Below are 19,387 nucleotides of genomic sequence, written 5' to 3'. Positions count from 1 at the left end.
GACAGCCAGTGAGACAACAAGAGGCAGGGGTGGGGGTGGGGTAGCAAGACCAGAGCCCCCACTGTCCCTCTAAGCTTCTGAGCTGCTTGTCTTGGACATGGGACCTAACAGGAGAGCCTGGAGAAGTCAATCAGGCACTCCTCAATATGCTAGGCTGAGTCTGCACTTGACGTGCAGGTTGCTGCCATGAAATGGAAGAGAGAGCTGGCCTGGAAAGAACAGCTGTGCATCAATCTGGCTGTGAAGTGCTCACACTGTATGGATCACCGAGGAAGTAAGTGGGAGGGAAGCGATGGGGAGAGAAGAGGAGGAGGGGCAGCAGAGAGAAGGGAGGGCAGGAGCATGCTCCTGGTTGTTCATGCTCAGGGTAAAAGCAGAGGATGGAGAAAACAGATATAAGACCAGACCTATGCATTTAAGATATGGAAGGTTCTGGAGACAAGTAACTGTATCTGGAATACAGCTCCTCTGTGGCTGGCAGGGCTGATCTGTGTTCTGAGAACAGCTTGGAGGAGGGTGGGAGGAGGAAGAGGAGGAGGAGGAGGAGAAGGAGGATAGCAGATGAGAAGGAATGAAGGAGGAATTCTTACAGGAATCTTAAAAATTCTGGCTAATTCGCTTCTAGAGCTGATCAGAGCTATCAGACTGTTGGCATTGGCTGCAGAATTTTCAATACCAACCTCTGTGTTAAATGAGCACCAGAGCCCAAGTGTATCTTGGATCCCACCCTCCTTTCTCGTTGGTCTTCCTATTTGGGACTCCCCCAAACCTGAAGTCTTCAAGGATTCAACATCTGCCTTTTTTTTTTTTTTTTTTTTTTTTTACCTTGTCTCCCATTTCCTTCCTGAGCCCCTGGGGCACACCCTCCGCTTAGGAATCTGTCCTGTAGCCTTTTTGTGTGTGTGTGTGCAAATATAGTTCTCTCACCCCTCCTCAGCTTCCAAAGACAGTGCCCACCAGGCTGTCCCTACGATCTGAGGTAACCCCCACCCACAATCTGTATTCCCTCCCAAGGGTACACACAAACATGATTTCTACCGTACTCACTGCTCGGTGTCTGGCTCTTCCTCTTAAATGTATTTTTAACATCTTTCCACATCAGCCTATAAGATTGACCTCATTCATTTTTTTTTTACCTCATTCATTTTAATGGCTTTAGAAAAAGAAATCTACATTCAAATTCTAATTAAAAAATGTTAAGACGGGAGACAGATGGTGGTGATGGTTGTACGATCGTGTGAACGCACCAAGTGCCATTGAAGCATATACTTAAGCATGGTTACACCAGTAAATTTTGTGTTTCAGATATTTTACCAAAATTTAAAAAAAAAAATTTTTTTTTTAAGTTCCCCAGGTAATAGAGCTGCAACACCAGCTCCCTCCTCCCCATCTCTCTTCCCTGATCAGGTCAGCAGGCCTGACATTTTGGGGACGTCTACTCTCATTTGCCTCTTTGCCACTGTTCAGAGCCCTTTCGTTCTAGAGAACCTAAAAGCAAAATGACAGGTCTGTATTTCTTTATGGGGAAAGATGATATCCTTTCTAGGGGGCGGCTGTTCACACGGAGTGTTAAGTGGCATGAAAGGGCTCTCTCCTAAGCCTGTCAGAAGTCAGCCCAGAGCTGGCCTTACCCCTGGCAGTCCCAGCACTCCTGAGGATAGAATCCTTTTCAGCCCTGGAATGCCTTTCATCCTCAATGTTGAAAGCTTTGCGGAAATTGGGCCAGGGCTTGTGAAACAATTCAAGTCCTGTCACAAACCACCCCCAAAGTCTGTGCTAAAGCCTCCTTGTACTTTCTTTAACTGGTGTGTTGGTGTCCTTGACCCAGCTAAAGGGCTTGGAAAAACCCTCTTCACAAGTGACACGTTCAGATTAAGTTAAATCCCCTGAAAGTCAACACCATGTGGTGTACCTGTGTGCTTTAAAGTACTTCCCTTGATCCACGGACTCTGGAGCAATTCAGATTGTAGAGGACAGAAGTTGGTCCAGAGAACAGCCTCATCGTGAAACCTTCAGCCCCAGGCAGACAGATTCCCCGAGAGCCTCCGTTTGTGCCACTAGAGAAGTCAAGGGGAAGCGTTGCCTTGGCCGCAGACTGCGCCAGGGCGCCGTGTCAGACACTTGCCAAAGGGGCCTTCATGACCTGCAGTACCCAAATTCTTGTCTCTCCCCACTAGGGAATCACTGAAAATCTCAGGTTTATTTATTTTCATTATTTCTTAAGATTTTATTCATGTATTTGACAGGCAGAGAGAGAGAGAGAGAGAAGGGGAGAGGGAGAGCGAGAAGCAGACTCCCATCCAAGCAGGGAGCCCGATGCGGGGCTCCATCCCGGGACCACAGTATCATGACCTGAGCTGAAGGTGGGCACTTAATCAACTGAGTCATCCGGGAACCCCAAAATCTGGGTTTAAGAGTCTCAGGGTCTCCCACATTTGAGTAGCTGGCCTCCATGGGTTTGTCCAAATCCCATCAGTAGGGTCCTGCACAGGGAGGTGATTCTGTTGGCAATTCCCCCAAGATTTTGTTGCTCCCTAGAGTGTGAAGGTAATGCCACGCCGCTGCATACATTAGAATTTCATGGAAGGGATCTTTGGTTTGGTGAAGCGCGGCTCTGAACTTACAAGCTCATTGGAGATTCTGTTCAATTTTCTCCTTTCTACACAGGTAATTAATAGCCACTTCTCTGGAATGGCCATCACACGACGTGAGAAACAAAGGCAAAGGGAAAATTAAGTTTCCAGGTGCCTGGGTGGCCCAGTGGTTGAGCATCTGCCTCCGGCTTAGGCCTGATCCCAGGGTTCTGGGATCGAGTCCCACCTCAGGCTTTGCCTGTGTCTCTGCCTCTCTGTGTGTGTCTCTCATGAATGAATAGATAAAATCTTAAAAAAAAAAAAAAAAGAAATTAAATTTCCTTACTACCTACAGCCATTGACAAGTCCTTAAAACAGGAAGAGTGACCTCTGGGAGTTCAGCTGCCTCAATGTTGATGCTTTGCTAAAGACTCTTAAAAGGCAGTCTTAGCCCAATTCCCAGGATCCTAGAAGTCTACTTTATTATTATATTTTTATTTTTATTTTTATTTTTTAGAAGTCTACTTTAACACATAAAAAATCCTTTGGAAATTTCCTTTACCGGAATGCCTGGGTGGCTCAGCAGTTGAGCATGTGCCTTTGGCCCAGGATGTGATCCCGGAGTCCTGGGATCAAGTCCCACATCAGGCTCCCTGCATAGAGACTGTTTCTCCCTCTGCCTGTCTCTCTCTGTGTTTCTCATGAATAAATAAATAAATATATATTTTTTTTAATAAAGGAAACTTCCTTTACCTCTACCCACCAAAATACATGTTGGCAATCATCCCTCAAGCAGGTGACCTACCAATAGGGTCTCATGACTAGAGGGTCTCATGACTCAGATTTTATTAGCAGTAATAAATAACCTTTCCCCAACAACAGCTAAATCCCTCAAGGTCCTGGAAACTTGACTTCCAAACTTCCTTTAGAGACCTACACTCTCCGTAACTAACCGCCTCCCAACTTGAAAGTATAGAATGGGCCACCCTCATGACCCCGGTGCCGCTCTTTCTGCTCATGAGTCATGTCCTGGTGCTTTAATAAAACCACCTTTTCCACCAAAGATGTCTCAAGAATTCTTTCTTGGTCGTCGACTTCAAACCCTAATGTCTCTCCTGCATCATCACATAACCCTCTCCCCCTGCCTTATCGACATCACCCATGCATGCGTAAATTCTATTCCACTGCCCCCTCTGTTGGGGTTTTATGGACTCGCACACCATTCCTTCCATTGTGGACCTCGCTCAGGCTTGGTACGTCTCGAAGACACAGAATCCAGGGAGCAGCAGAGACTGGTGGTTATATTCGGAGAACTGTGGAACTGCCACACCCTGTGTGTTTTCATTGCACTGCTGCCTTTCCTCTGAGAGCAAATTGTTCTCAGACCTCATTCTGTGGCTGAGGTCCTGGCAATTACCCTATAAGGTGAAGTGAAGGAGTCAGGACAAGCCCCACAGAGGTCAAACAGGCCCAAATCTCCTGGCATGCTGCTTTCCTCACTCTGGGTTGCTGGCTTGCCGTAAGGCCTGATAATAGACCATGTAAAGCCTTTTTAGAGCTGTTTGCTGAAAATCTACTAGCTCTCATATGAGTTTCAAGAGACTTGACTTGGAGCTAAGAAAAGAAATAGGATCAACTTTCAATTCTGGTTTTTATATCCTGGGTTGCTAGTTGGCAACTTTTTCCAGCTCCAGAACACCTGAGAAATAGCACAACTGCAACAGGAGTTACACGCTCTGTAATCATTTTTACCCGGGTTCTTAGTCAGAACTCCCCTCTTTGTCCACCTGTGCACACCAAGTCCTCTCCAGGGGTGACAGTCTCAGGCTTGGGACAGACAAGCATAGTCTGAAAAGTTGCCTCTAGGGAGACAAATCATAGGAGACTCTTAATTCTAGGAAACAAACTGAGGGTGGCTGGAGGCGAGGGGGGTGTCCGGATGGGGTAACTAGGTGATGGGCATGAAGGAGGGCACGTGATGTGATGAACACTGGGTGTGATATACAGCTGATAAATCACTGAACTCTACCTCTGGAACTAATGATACCCTATATGTTAATTAACTGAATTTAAATATAATTTAAAAAAAAGGGGGGGGGAGTTACCTCTAGGTCAGCGGTTATCAGAGAATTGTCCTGAGCTCCGCAGGAATACAAACCCTTGCAGATCCCCAGATCTGCAAATCAGAAACACTGGGGTTGGGTCCAGCAAGCCCTCCAGGTGAGTGTGAGTGTGGGCATGGCTCCAGACAAGTCTCTCTTCCATCTACCATCCCCCCACCTCATCCCACCCTTCTAGAACCTCAGAGTTCTAGAAGAGTGGCTCTCAGCCTCACCTAGGAGCTTGCACAAACTAGAGAGGCCCTGGCTTCACCCCTCGAGGCTCTGATTTGACTCATGTGCCAGGGGTGCAGTTACAGGTCTTCAGGTGATGCTAACGGACAGCCAGGCTTCAAGAAGCACTCGCCCCGTTCCCTTTGCAGACTTCGGCAGCCTGGGGAGGAACCACCTGTTTGTTCCCCACCGCCTCTTCCAGCACAGGAGGAGCGGATTGCTTGTAATGCATCATGATTGCTCATCAGCCGAGGAGACCACAGGATGTAAGACGGAACCCTGCCAAAGGGGGAGGCTTGGACTCTAACTCCCCACCCGTAACTGGCTACAGGGCTTCAGGAAAATTAATTCCTGGGATGTTCTCTGCTTCAATTGCCTCACTCCAGAACAGAAACTGCATTAATAATTCCTTTCTTTCTTCAAGAGCCAGCTGATAGTCTCCTAAAATCTTTTCTAGCAGAAAAATACATTTCAGATTCTAAGGGCTTTAAAAGGTCAGAACTGGTCTTCGGCTTAGAATTGCTAAAATTGATTTGACTCTCTCTGGGATGGGCAAAAATATTGTGAACTGGTCAATTTTGTGTTTTTCCAGTGCTAACAAATAGGAATGGTCCTTTTTTTTTTTTTTTTTCCCCAGTGCTAACAAATAGGAGTCAAACCTAAAAGAAGCTGATATACTCAGGCAAACAGATGCCAAAAAGAAAGCCACTGCAGTGGTTTGTATTCTTAGCGTGCCCTAACGTCAGGCGCTCACCAGTCTATCTGGAGAGCAGACTGCTTTCCCGTTCAACCAGGTTCCCCCACATTCATGGGCATCTCAGTCCTTCTGCTTCTAGCCAGCTACCCGGTTTTCTAATGCCTCCTTTTAGCTTTTTTTTTTCTTGGCTCTGCAAGAAGTGTACAACAATCAGCCTGTGATTAATCTCTGTGGAGCCTGTCTGTGTGAAAAACAAGTAGAATGGGTCAGGGTGGAGAAAGGGAACAGGTCAAGCGTTTCCTTAGCCAGACGCTTAATTTATTTATTTTTTTTCCGTATGCTCCCTCTCTTCTTCCCAGAAAACAAAATAGTTTGGTATTCCACTCCCTCCCATGCCCTGCCTGCTAACACTTAAGTAATAAGATTAGAGGGCCAAGGGTAGACAGTAAACTGTTTCAAGGTGACATTGTATGAATAATACTGTGTAAATGCAATATAAACCTGCCATGCCTAGGAATTCCTTCAGAAAGAAAAAAAACAAAAATGGGGGGAGGCAGGTGGTGGCGCCTGGGTGGCTCAGTCAGTTAAGCATCTGCTTTCAGCTCAGGTCATGATCCTGGGGTCCTGGGATCTAGCCCCACATTAGGCTCCCTGCTCAGCCGGGAGTCTGCTTCTCTCCTCCCCGGTCATGCTCTCTCTTGCAGAGAGACAGAGATCTCTCTCTCTCTCTCAAGTAAATAAAGAAGAAAAAAGAAAAACTACAAATGGAAGGAAACTAGGAACTTCCCAGCTCTGGCCTGGGTCACTTTGGGGACAGCTTAGCCTGGATGTTGTGTTGCACACACCGGTGTCCCACCTTCGAATGAGATGCCCACTGCCTACCCCATTTCTTTTCTTTTTTTTTTTTTTTTAAGATTTTATTTACTTGTTCATGACAGAGAGGCAGAGACATAGGCAGAAGGAGAAGCAGGCTCCTCATGGAGCAGGGGTCCGATGCAGGACTCCATCCCAGGACCCCAGAATCACGACCTGAGCCAAAGGCAGATGCTCAACTGATGAGCCACCCAGGCTTTCCTGCCCACCCCATTTTTAGAGAACATCCCTCTCCCAAAGGCAATGTGCAGGTGAGGGGCCACCCACAGCCAGTGAGCTGCACAGTTTCCCAACCCCCAACCTTTTCTCAGCTTGAACTGGGGAGACTCAGAGCAGCTGGCTAAAAATGAGAGCCATGCTTTTTATTTGGTGTTCTGATCCAGCAGGTGGCTTTTATTCTCTTTTATGTTTTCTTCCCTTGCTGCTGCTGAGACTAGTACTCTGGGCACCAGGTCTTTAGGCTCATCCTGCCACCTAGAAATTCTCAGGGATACAGGAAAGCATTCGAGGTGCGCAGATTCCACACACTAATTCTTGAACTTCCTACTGCCTTTATGACTGAAGGGATTTTTGTTGCTGTTCAAATTTTTGGTTGGGTCTTTGGATCACCTTGTTTGTCACTAGGGAGGATGTTCTGACTTCTATTGTTAAACCCTGATGAGACAGAGTAACCTCCAAGACAACTTCTTCCACCTTTTGGCATAACAGGTGCATCATAAGACATCTTTTCAAGGTTACTTAGGCAACAAGCTCATTGTATAATTCTAGGATCAATAGAATCTGCCTTATGGTGAAATAAACTGGTCCAGTTGGTACGGCTTGAGGGTCCTGGGACTGCTTGATGCCCAAATTTCTCTCTTCCATTGCTATTGTTTGCACCTGAAACATCACCCCACTGGTTAGTGATTTACCCATCCCAAAGAACAAATACCCCTTAAAAAAGCAGCTTATCGATTTTGCCAGAACGATACCTGATTGATCAGTTCTTTTTCTATATGGCACCCATTTGGAGGAGCAGGTGTAGGGAGAGCAGAGAGGTTGGCAAGGTTTCTCTGCCTCTCATCCCTTTTTTCACAAAGTCTTTTTTGGGGGGCGGTGCTTGCCTTGCCTTGATTGGTCTATGTGGGATTGATGGAAGACAGACAATTTCAGAGGGTAGTGGCAAGTGGGCCCTGCCATCTGCAGATGGATGAGATGGATGAAAGAGGGAATCCAGACAGCTACCCAAACACCAGCAGGGGGCATGGCACTCAGGGCTGCTAGGTCAGAAGCAGGACTTGTATAGAAGTGAGTTTGGCATCACAGGGAGGGGTGTCTCTCTATATAATGATTGTCTAGAAATATGAATTTAGAAGGGGCCAGAGGTAGGGGGCAAGAGCTTTGTCCATGGCGAGTTGGCAGAAAATTGAGCTCTGTTCAGTCAGGAAAGCATGAGAAGTGTGACAGTGGCTTCATGTAATTATTACAACCAGCCTAGCTCTTGTTAAACCTCTCACATATCCAACGCTCATAAGCAATTTGCCAAGAGTAATGCAGATGGCAAATGATGGATGTAGTAGCCAAACCAACATCTGGAGAGAGGGCAGGTTACACTGTGAAATACCAGTAATGTCTGATGCACTCCTACCTTTATCTTATACCTTCACTCATCTAATCAGTATTAAGAATCTGCCATTGATGTGGCAATGAGAAGGGCCAGGACACACAAAGCTCCATGTGGCATTTGAGAGACCATATCCGAGGAGAAAGCGCACAGTGATCCAAAGCCAAGAGGGCTCTTTGCAAAATTTGGCTCTGTATTGTTTGATAAAAATAATCAGATCCCTCTGGCTTCCCATTGGACTTGCTTGATAAACCAAAAGAACATTAATTTGAGCCCAGGTCAGCAATGCAATTTATTTTATAAAAAAAGATAACGTTGGGGGATACTAGCATGTTGATTTCTGGAAATGTCCTAAATCCTGAGTTATCTTTCCTTTATGGCTACCTATCACTCACCTGTGTAACATTAGATGAATTCTTCATATTGTGTAAACATCCTACTCCAAGCCCATGCAGAAAAGTTTGCACATACTCCCTTCCCCTTCCCCGCATCACACATTTTTTCCTGGATCCTACAGATAGAAGTGAGCCTCCAAACACCTGTGCCACATGACAACTGGTCTTTGCACTTGTTTTGGCTGGTCTCCGGTATGATCGCCCAGCAAAGAAAAAGAGCTTAATAAATGTTTGTGGGAAGAGGGAGAAAGAGTAGACTTACATTGGATGAGCTGCCTCTGGGCTCAGAAAATGGTTCAGGGTCCTCCTGGGAACTACACAGCAGGAGAATCCAATCCAGGATAATGTTGAGGACATAGAGGAGGGGTGTGTGTGGAGAGAGTCCTTGGAGAGACCAGCATCGAGTTGCCTCTGATTTGAAATTTAGGATAATTGGGTCAAGTGTAAGAGCTGAACGATTGGATTGAGTTTCAGACATTTTGGAGGGATCGGGTGATGGCAAAATGGCTTGCATATGGGTGCAACGAAGAAGAGAGTGAAGGCTTCACACAGATGGAGAGAGGACTGGATGCAGAATAACTTAACAGGACTCGGAGAGTAAAAGCACTCAAAATTAGAGGATGGGAGTAGATACTGCTAAGTCTCTTCTCTGCAGCTGCACCTTTTTACAGATGTGAAATTGGCACCTTTATGCCTGTTCACATCTCTGTTTGAATTGTTTTTTTTTAAAGATTTATTTATTTATTTGAGAGCGAACATGAGAGAGAGAGAGAGCATGAGAGAAAGAGAGAGAGATAGCAAGCACACAGAGGCAGAGGGAGAGGGAGAAGCAGACTCTCTGCCGATCAAGGAGCCTGACATGGGGCTTGATCCCAGGACCCTGGGATCATGACCTGAGCCGAAGGCAGATACCTCACCGATTGAACCACCCAGGTGCCCACATGTCGCTTCTCTTTAAGGACATGACCCAAAATTTCACACATACTGTCCCTGTCCCCTCCTTTGGCCTAGGATTTAGTCTTGTGGCTACACCTACCTGCGAGCAAGGCTGTATTTCTGATGACCCTGTGACATCCCTACAGGAGCTTTCCCCACTCTAACCCACCTAGAACTAACTTCCAGGTTCTCAGCTGCTGCCACACTTGACTTTTGATTTACGTCACTCCTTAAAGACTTGACTTCAGCTATCCTCATCCGGGAACGGACATATCCTCCTTTCCTTAATCCAGATAAGACAATTTAAAAAAGGAAAGTAACAGGAAAGGAAGATTAAAAATATTGACTAACATGATCTAGTGCTTATGGTTTATTTATATGCAGCAGCTACATGTTCTAAATATTCAGTTTAACTCATTTGATCCATCATGACAGCCTTCTAGGTATAAGTACAATAATCATCAAGATCGCTGTTTATGGGTAAAACAGAATTAAGTTGCTTGTTCAGGATCATGGCATGGGTTGTCCAGAACGAGGTGTGTCTGGCACACACATGTAGGGAAGATGTTTACACATGAAATTCGTGGAAGCTAAGCATGTGGTTAATACAATCCATTGTTTGAATTTCTGCAATGGGTCTTAACAGATATTCCTGTTTCTACCCCCTCTGAAGTCTATTCTCAACATAGCAGCAAATGTGTGTGTGTGTGTGTGTGTGTGTGTGTGTGTGTGTGTGTTTAATAAAATACAAGTCAGGGATCCCTGGGTGGCGCAGCGGTTTGGCGCCTGCCTTTGGCCCAGGGCGCGATCCTGGAGACCCGGGATCGAATCCCACGTCGGGCTCCCGGTGCATGGAGCCTGCTTCTCCCTCTGCCTGTGTCTCTGCCTCTCTCTCTCTCTCTGTGACTATCATAAATAAAAATTTAAAAAAAATTTTAAAAAAATAAAAAATAAAATAAAAGTCAGATCGTGTCACTGTGCCTCAGCTGACAACTCCCCACTTCACTCTGAGGAAAGACCCACGTTCTCACAGTCACCAGTATGATCCAACCACCTTCCCATTAGCCGTTCTGACCACTGCTGCCCCTCCTTCCCTCCCTCCCACTGTGAATGCATTCTCCTCTGACCCTTCCATACCACCTCGTGGATGCATTAAAGCATCCTGCATCTGTGTCATTTTGTGGATTCATTTGTGTCTCTTTCAGTAGATGGTAAGCTCCTTGAGGGTAGGGACATGTGTTCCCAGTGCTTGGCACATAACGGTGACTCAGACTGTTTGCTGGAGAAGAATGAACGCTTGCAACACCCCAGATCCCATCTAGCTCTTCTTTCAAATCCCGCTCTCTGGATGGGCCTGGTAAACTCCTACAAACCAAGATACAAATGATGGATTTGGTTGCATGCATTGACCTCCCAGGGCTCCTTGCTCTCTCATGGTAGGAAGAATCTTAACTCAAGAATGGCATTAAGAGGGCAGCCTGGGTGGTTCAGAGGTTTAGTGCCGCTGCCCAGGGCCTGATCCCGGAGACCCGGGATCAAGTCCCATGTTGGGCTCCCTGCATGGAGCCTGTTTCTCCCTCTGCCCATGTCTCTGCCTCTCTCTCTCTCTGTGTCTCTCATGAATAAATAAATAAAATCTTAAAAAAAAAAAAAAAGAATGGCATTTAGGTGCAGAGCAGGGAACCCCCTGCCGGCTCCATTGGAGGAGTGAGCGACTCTTGATCCTGAGGCTGTGAGTTCGAACCCCACGTCAAATGTAGATATTACCTTAAAAAAATCTAAAAAAAAAATGCAGGGGAGAAAAGATTTGGGGGGAACTGAGAAACGCTTCCTGGCAAATCATATTATACAGACGGATATCGACCCTGTTTGTGTGCTGCTAAGGACACAGGACAGAGAGCTAAGCATTTTCCCCTTTATTTCCCCATTTTTCTTCTCCTTTACCCTAACAAACTCCACTCCTATTTTTAAATCTTACTTATGCCGTGGGAAGTTCTTTTTCTGTTTGATTTTTGTTTTTCTCTGAGAAAAGTCACTTCTAAAACTTTTTTCCCTACATTCCCAAATAGCTACTTTTTGATGCCAAAGCTGGAGGGAGGCCAAAGGCTCATCTTTCAATGAAAAGTCAGGTTTATTTATTTATTTATTTATTTTTTAAAGCTAAGTGACTAGGAATAAATTGAAGTGGAAGCCTGGATGGTTACATGGATCTCAGAATCCTTTGTTGAATCAAATGTACATGCTTCTGCAATTTATAAGAACAGGTTTTCAAAAAATTATTCCATACTCCATCTGTTTTTTCATATGTGCTTTTCCTGTACTCATGGCCATGAGAAGTGAAGAAGATCTTGTTCCTTAAGCTTTAAGCAGAGGGAGAAGGAGAGAGAGAATCTCAAGCAGGTTCCACACCCAGCACAGAGAGCCCAATGTAGGCCTTGTTCTCACAACCCTGAGATCATGACCTAAACCAAAATTAAGGGTTGGATGCTTAACCAGCTGAGCCACCCCGGTGCCCCAGAACCAGCTTTTTAAAAATAAAAATTCCAATCTGTCATGGACTTAACTTTTCTCAAATATAATAAATAGAAATTACTAGAAAATGAAAGACCTACAAAATATGAGTCCCCAATTTTTATTATTAGATTCAAGAGGCATAAAATTACATTCAAGCTGCTATACGAGTATCTAAATGCTTGCTCCGAGTTTCTGTACTTCCCTTGCTGCAGACCCATAACAAGGACCAGCAGTAGCCACGAGACCACATTTTAAGTGGCTCTGCTCCCTAAACCAAAGTATCTCGTTTCTGCCTTGTAGCATCCTGGTAGAAAAAAAAAAAAAAGCTACAAGTCATCCATCTTACCCTACACATAAACAGCTAACAAAAACTCTCTATGCATCGAAAAGCACACATGCACACACACATATGCACACGCACACACACACATACTCTACTAACAATACCACTTCCTGGAGAGGTAACACAATGTAATGTTTAAGTATGTGGACTCTGGAACCAGATATCAATCATTTACAAGTTGTATCCACTTGAACTCATTTCCTATAAAATGTAGATGGTAGTAATAATAATACCAAGTTCCTCAGGTTGTTAAGATAATTAAATGGTATAATATACACATAGCTTTTAAAATAGTAGGCACTCAATGAATTTAGCTGTTATTCTTTTTACTTGAGGGAATAAAGAAGTCCCTGTTGCCTTGCTCAGCATTTCTATCTGCAAGAAGATGGATCTGTGGTTTACCTGGCAAGCCAGGGCCAGCCTTCTCTTCTCCAGCACCAGGAAATACCTACTCTTGGTGAAGGGAAAATCTCCAGTTCCTCTCAGCGCCTTGGAAGAATATTCCAAGCACTTAACAGTTGCTGCCCTCTGCTGCTGCTCTTGAGAATTATACCACGTAGAGTTTCTATGGCTGGAAACTGGGGGCAAAATCGAACCCCATGTGGAGGGAATTTTCAATAGGTACTTTGTTCAGGAATTCATCCTAAAGTGCCTGTAACATCCTAGCTTTGCACTTTTTCATGGGCACACCATCTACAACTGCATCTGGATATTGTCATCAAATGCTGATCTTTGTTCTCTCTAGCTTAGCTAGCTTGTGACTGACACGGCCGGGTCTCACACCTGCTCCTGGTTGCTTCCTCATTTTGGTTTTTCATGCCACCATATCCCAGATGTCCAGATTTGGATCCCAGGTTAGCTACGACCTCTCACATCTTCTCAGCTGTCCAAACCCATCACTCTCTCCCTCTGCAATGGCTTTTAGCACCTCCAGAGAGGCTCTCTGGCCTCCGGTGTCTCCCGTTTACAGGTGTTTGATGTCCACTGTTCTAACGTTCCCACTGATCTGGGTCACTGCCCCTTCCCCCCCAACGGTTCTTGGTCCTAGTTCCTTCAACCTTCCACATCTGGCCTTCCTTCTCTCCAGCCTTATCTCCCATGACACCCACACAGCTGCTGCAGGATGACTCCCATTCTCCAAATACCCATCATCATTTCCTTTGTGGTTCAGTGGGTGCCATTTCTTGTGCCAAAAATACCCCCTTTTCTACAAATTCTTTACTCCTCATCTCAAATGCTGTTCCTTTCACAGTGCTTCTCGTTCCATTCCAAGAAATACTGTTTCAACTCCTATGGCATTTCTTAACATGCTACTCAGGTCTCCTTTATGAAATGTGCTGTTACTTGGGTACATTTCTCCTTAACATTTTTTTTCCTGACAAAATGTTGAAATGTGTGGAATTAATAAAATGACAAAATTAAAATAATTATTGGACCTCTGCTGTTTTTTTTTTTTCAATGTAAGCTCCACACCCAGCATGGAGCCCAAAGTGGGGCTTGAACTCACGACCCTGAGATCAAGACCTGAGCTGAAATCGAGTCATATGCTCAACCAACTGAGCCACCTGGGCACCCGGAGACCTCTGCTTTTAACCAAGATGCAGCAGAACAAGGACAGATGCATTTCTTACCTGCAACAACAACAACAACAACAACAAACTGCACAAAATATATGAAACAGTAGTTTTCAAGACTTTGGGTATCAGGCAACAAGGGACAGTGATTCCACAAAAAGGGGTAAACAAATGAGGTATGACCTATGATGTCAGTCACCTGCTGACTGCCCGGAGAGAGTTTCCAAGCTGTGGCGCAGTGAGGAGGAACCCAGGTAGGGCCTGGTGGACTCCTTGATTTGAGGATGCAGAGCTGAGAGACTGGGGGAAAGCAAAGTGGCCAGAGTTGAAGGACAGAGTACTGGAAGGAACCACAGCAAGCTCCAGAGATCTACCCACGGTCCCTTTCAAGTTTCCAGGAGGGTGCTGATTGTTGCCTCAGTCATTGAGCATCTGCCTTCAACTCAGGGTATGATTCCAGGGTCCTGGGATTCCAGGCCCCACATCAGGGTCCTGGCAGGGAGCCTGCTTCTCCCTCCGCCTATGTCTCTGCCTCTCTCTCTGTGTTTCTTGTGAATAAATAAATAAAATCTTTAAAAAAAAAAAAAAGAAGGAGACAACCCAAGGCTGGGGAAAGAATCATCTTAAAGGATTAGAGAGAACTACATACATTGTGTTGGGGAGAATTAGTGCCTTTACTCACCAGCCAGACTGAGAAGCTGCTTAATTCATGGAGCATCAGGTACTCAGAAGTCGGAAATAATTTTCCCTAGAATAAACACGTCTTTGGGTCCACCTAGCAAATCCTAAAAGCAAAACCCAAAAGCATCAAACTATTTCCAAAGAACTGAAATGCATTCTAAAACAAAGCTCAAGAATATTTGGGGGATACAATTATATTCAGCACCCAAAATGGTGAAAGTCTGGTATCCACTGAAAAGTTATCAGGCATGTAAAGAAAGGAGAAAACATTACCTATAATGAGAAGAAAAATCGACCAACTGAAACTGACCCAGAACTCAGATTCTTTCTCCTGCATGTGCCCTGCTTTATCTCCACTGCTTTTGGAAATTTCTTCACTTATTTTATAATTTTTTTCCAGTTTCACTGAAAATGAAGTTTTCATTTTTACCCTGCTGACTTTATTTTTTCATTTTTTAAAAGATTTTATTTATTTATTCATGAGAGACACACACAAAGAGAAAGCAAGAGAGAGAGAGAGAGAGAGAGGCAGAGAGAGAAGCAGGCTCTACACAGGGAACCTGATGCGGGACTCCATCCTGGATCTCCAGGATCATGCCTTGGGATAAAGGTGGTGCTAAACCACTGAGCCACCCAGGCTGCCCACCCTGCTGATTTTACATGCCATCCTGACTCTAGAAGGGTCAAAGATTTACTCAAAATATCAGCCAGAGCCCAGACCAAATAATTATCAGTGGTTGATGGATTTATTATTTGTTAAGTGACCCCTTAAGCACTAGGAAAATCATGACCCTAACCATAGGGACAGTGCTGAAGTCTATAATCACATCTACATAATACATATGCTCTCAGTTTTGAATATGAGAGTATCCCGTATCCCAAAGCTACACTTCTGTGTATCGTTATACAACATGAAAAAGGGTCATGAAAACACCAGTAGTGTCAAATGATGTAGGCATAACACATGATTTGTTAGAGGGAAAGCTTATTAGTGGAAAGTAGTCAAGGGCATGGGATCCCTCAAATCTAATTATCCCAGAGTTCAGGCCAGGCATAGAGGGTCTATATTCACTGTGGCCAATCTTTCCATCAAGAGGGGTCCTCTGTCCTTATTTTTTTCCCTATCTACTACAATGATGGGTTAGAGTAGGGTGAAGTATAGAACTGCTCTGTTTGGTCAGAAAAGGGGAGCCTCCAGAGTCTCATGGCTGGTATCTGCATACTTGATTGAGCCAACTCAGGGTGGCTTAGCCTCTTCTCTACCAAGTAACCAATATGAAGGAGAAAATTAACCTGCAGGAATATCCAGATTTGTCTCTCTTCAGAGGTTTTAGAGATGTGATCTGATACATCGATTACCTGAATTTCTATAGTCACCAATCATGCTGTTGCCTTGGAGCTATGACCTCACTGGGTCTCCATTTCTTTATTACTTGAAAAGAGAGGAAGTGATGGAAGTTGATGGTATTTGGTAACAACTATCCTGTCGAAAGTGAATTTCAAATTTGAAAGCTATGATGCCATTCCTATATTCTTCTGTCTTCATACCCTGAAGTCTAGCTCACTGCCGCAGATTTAATGGCTGACTTTGAATTCCCTTTTCAACCTCGACATTCGATTGACTAGTACAATTATTCCCATAATTTAGTAAAAACAGTTCACCACCAGAGGGCAGTCCGGTTACAAAGCAGTAAAGAGTGAGGCAAGCCACAAATGGGCAGCAAGGTATACATTCAAAATGAAGTGCACCTGTGACCTTTACAATTCATATTTCAATGAAATTCCATAAAAATGGAATGCCTGCTTAGATATGACATCCAGTTCTGACGTGTGTGCACGTGTGTGTGTGTGTGTGTGCCCACATGTGCATGTGGAGGGGGTGGTTTCCCTACACCATCAAGCAGTTCTTGGACAGCAGTTGGGTGTTCTATATTTTAAATAATCCTGAGATTACCCAGAGATAGCAACAGATTCCACAGACTAAGGGGTCTATCCTACAAACTGGTTCCCCCACCCCACTTCAGATTCCAGATGAAAACCTAGCCTGTCTCCCTGGCTTCTGGCCCACCAGCTATAGACTGGAGATTCCTACAAGCTCCTCCTTGGGTGTGATTAATTTGTTAGTGGTGGCTTATAGAACAAAGAGAAACACTTTACTTACTAGATTACTAATTTGTTATAAAAGGATGTAATTTAGGAACAGCCGGTTGGAAGAGATGCTTAGGGCAAGATATAGGGAAGGACACAGAGCTTCCACACTTTTCCCAAGTGCACCACTATCCCCAAATCTGCAGGAATTCACCAACCCGGAAGCTCTGCAAACCCCCTCCTTTTGGGGGTTTTAATGGAGGCTTCATTATATAGGCACAATTGATTAAATCATTGGCCATTAAGGCCTGATTCCACTTCCAGCCTCTCTCACCTTCCTGGAAGTCAGGGGGGCAGGCCCATGCTCAGGTGTAGTCCAACAGTCACCTCATTAACATAACATATCTTTATCACTCTCAATACCTAGGACATTTCAAGGATTTTAGGAGTTCTGAGCCAGAAACAGGGATGAAGGGCACCTGGGCGGCTAAATGGTTGAGCATCTGCCTTCAGCTCAGATCATGATCCTGGGGTCCTGGGATTGAATCCCACATGAGGCTCTCTGAGGGGAGCCTGCTTCTCTCTCTAGGTCTCTGTGTTTCTCATGGATAAATAAAATAAAAATCTTAAAAAAAAAGAGGGATGAAGAATCAAATATGTATTTCTTGTGAATCACAACATCACACTTGCCTACCTCACTCTATGTTCTGTGTGGTGGCGGGCATCCAATGACTAATAATGTCTTCTGACATCTCAAAGCCCAAACATACAGTGTTAGGAAGGAAAGGATGGCCATCCATTCAGTGTGTGGGATCTCTCTGCAAGTCTGAATTGAGTACCTACTATGTGTCAAGTACTGTCCCATCAACTAGGGATGTAGAAGTTAACAAAGCAAAGTTTCTTGGTCTTGTGGAACTGACATTCTGGTGGCCTCCCACCAGACTTGACAACGATAATATGTGGATTAATGTAGTGTGTGAGGTGACAAGTGCTGTGGAAGAAAGGACAAGTAGAGTATGGGAGGAGATTGAGACTCGGGCAATGAGTTTGCAATTTTTTGGTAGGGTGGTTAGGGGGTGGAAACATGCGACCAAAATTAAGGTGAGGAAATAGGAAGTGTGGCTGGCTGGGGAAACAGCATTTCAGGCAGAGAAAGCAAACATGATAAGATCCTAAGACAAGAGGGTCCCTGATAGAAGACGAGGTGGAGGTAAGGCATACAACGAAAACATTGTGGTATTTAAGGGAAACAGGAAGCTCACCGCAGGATTTTAAGCAGAGAAACAACATTTTGAAAGGGTCTCTAGGAGACTTCTACAGGAACAGAGAAACCTCCAAATATTCAGTTTATCAGCTCACCAAAAAGCACAGTGAATGGCAGTTAAAGACAACCATGTTGTCACGCATACGCTATTGACAGCTGATTCACAGAACTCCTCACTGTGCCATGGCACTGTGCCAAGCAGTTTACACACTTTCCTTTTTTTTTTTTTAAGATTTTATTTATTTATCTATCTATTTATTTATTTATGAGAGACACAGAGAGAGAGAGAGAGAGGCAGAGACACAGGCAGAGGGAGAAGCAGGCTCCATGCAGGGAGCCCGACGTGAGACTCGACCCCAGGTCTCCAGGATCACGTCCTGGGCTTAAAGCAGCCGCTAAACCGCTGAGCCACCCCAGCTGCCCCAATTTACACACTTTCCCATTTAATCCTTCCAATACCTGCAATATTGTCACCCTAATTAGCTCTATTTTAAAGACTAAAAGAAAAGGAAATTGTAAACATTAGTGACTGGCCCAAGGTTCAGGTGAAGCTGTAACTTGAAGAATTCCTCCCGGTGTGAAGAAACACTGCCAAAGCAAGGCTTAGTACCTCAGGGCTGAGGAACTAAAGATGGTGAGGGGCAGTTGGGAACAGCTTAAGCAAGTTCAACCACCACTTGCTTCTTTAAGTTCTATCTAGTGGGCACCTAGATGGCTCAGTGGCTGCCTTTGACTCAGGTTGTGATCCTGGGGTCCTGGAATCGAGTCCTGCATTGGCTTCCTGGAAGGAAGCCTGCTTCTCCCTCTACCTGTGCCAGACTGATTTCTGCACCATTGATGCCACTTTCCCTCTAGAGCTTAGTCTCTGTGTGATCTTTTCTGTATACATTTGGGTTTTTTTTTTTTAATTTTATTTATTTATCCATGAGAGACACAGAGAGAGAGGCAGAGACACAGGCAGAGGGAGACACAGGCAGAGATGTGGGACTCGACACCGGGTCTCCAGGATCAGGCCCTGGGCTGAAGGTGATGCTAAACCGCTGAGCCACCAGGGCTGCCCATACGTTTGGGCTTTTAAGGAGGCAGCACCCGCCACTGAACTGACTTTTCTCTGGGGGGAACAGGGTGTTCCTCTCAAGCTGTGTTGGTTTAAAAACCCACTCAGGCAATGCTCAGAGGGATCTCCCCAGGCCCACTGCTGGTCTGTGATAGGTTAAGCAGAGAAATTGAAAATGCTTATAGACTTTAATAGCCATTTTACAGAGTAGCTTTATGTCTGCTAAGCTTAATAAATTGGGGATTACATTTAGTATATCTTGTTTTTAACCTTCAATTTTCCTAATTTACTATTATAGTGTTTAATCTGAAGATACAGTGGTCCAACCGTATATAAAAATAGAGCTCTGGGGGGATCCCTGGGTGGCTCAGCGGCTTAGCGCCTGCCTTCAGCCCAGGACGTGATCCTACAGTCCCGGGATCCAGTCCCACGTCGGGCTCCTGGCATGGAGCCTGC

Source organism: Canis lupus, chromosome 35 (assembly GCF_003254725.2).
Source record: "Canis lupus dingo isolate Sandy chromosome 35, ASM325472v2, whole genome shotgun sequence".
NCBI classification, from domain to species: Eukaryota; Metazoa; Chordata; class Mammalia; order Carnivora; family Canidae; genus Canis; species Canis lupus.
This window is presented reverse-complemented; position numbering follows the sequence as displayed.